The sequence below is a fragment of the Plasmodium reichenowi genome, chromosome 12 (genome assembly GCF_001601855.1).
Source record: "Plasmodium reichenowi strain SY57 chromosome 12, whole genome shotgun sequence".
NCBI lineage: Eukaryota > Apicomplexa > Aconoidasida > Haemosporida > Plasmodiidae > Plasmodium > Plasmodium reichenowi.
Genome location: NC_033657.1, coordinates 987,945 through 989,281, shown reverse-complemented (window position 1 = coordinate 989,281; position 1,337 = coordinate 987,945).

Genomic DNA, 1,337 nt, shown 5'->3' with positions numbered 1-1,337 from the left:
TTTTTGGGAAAAAAAATAAAAAAAAATTTAAAAAAAAAAAAAAATTTTTAAAAAAAAAAAAAAAAAAAAAAAAAAAAAAAAAAAAAAAAAAAAAAAACTATATATAGCCATTTTCTTTTTTCTTTTTTTTTATATTTTACATGAACAATTCATATATTTGTTTTTATTTTTTAATATTCACATGAACAGGTCATACATATATTAATTAATATAAAAACATATTCTCTAAATATTGAAAATAATTTAAAAAAAAAAAAAAAAACTTTAGACAATATCTTTAAGATTACACATTGTAGTTTTATTTATGATTTTTATTTTACTGATATTTAAATATGAAGGGAAATAAATATTTCAAATATTATCTGATAATATACAAATAAATAGGTAAGCAGGTAATAACAAAAAAAATATTTGAGACATAGTTGTATTAAATTATAAGGTTATATATATGTTCGATCCCATAAATACGTACATACATACATACATATATATATATATATATATATATATATATACCTACACATAGTTATGAAAAATAAGATAATAACAAATAATAGTAATATAAATCTCAAATGAATAGAAAAATATTATTTATTAGGAGCAAAGGAAAAATAGCATAAGCACATCTATATATATGTGTATTTATTTATACTTTCTATTTTAATAATATTCTTAAAAAAATGTATTTAAAGAAACATTTCAAAAAAGAAGTTATTTATATTTAAAAATGTTTATTTATATAAAAATAACTTTTTTGTTTATTTTATTTTTTTTCTTTTTATTTTATCCTTAAATAGGGCATATTTTATAATATTTATAAAATAATATAAATTTATTTACTTATATATTCCTTTTACGATTACATAAAATATTATTATTTTGTAATTTTTTGTTTTCCTTTTTTATCATACAACAAAATACATATGTTAAATTATGTAAATTTGAAACTTTTAATAAAAGAAGATATATTATTTTTTTTTAAATTATTTTTTCCCACATATAATAATATTAATATTTTTTTTTTATTATCCAAAAAAAAAAATATATATATATTATAATATACCTAAATATAATATTAAAAAATATATTATATATATATATATATATTACATAGATATATAATATAATATAAATATATATTCATGCTACTATTTCTTACTATTTTCTTTTCAATTAATTCATTCAAATAAATTGTAATAGTTTATACCTAAACGCTTATTATATATATAATATTATATATAATGGTAGTTACGTTCCAAAATTATGAAAATTAAGATTGTACACAAGGGAAAAAAAAAAAAAAAAAAAAAAAAAAAAAAATAAAAAAAATATATAAT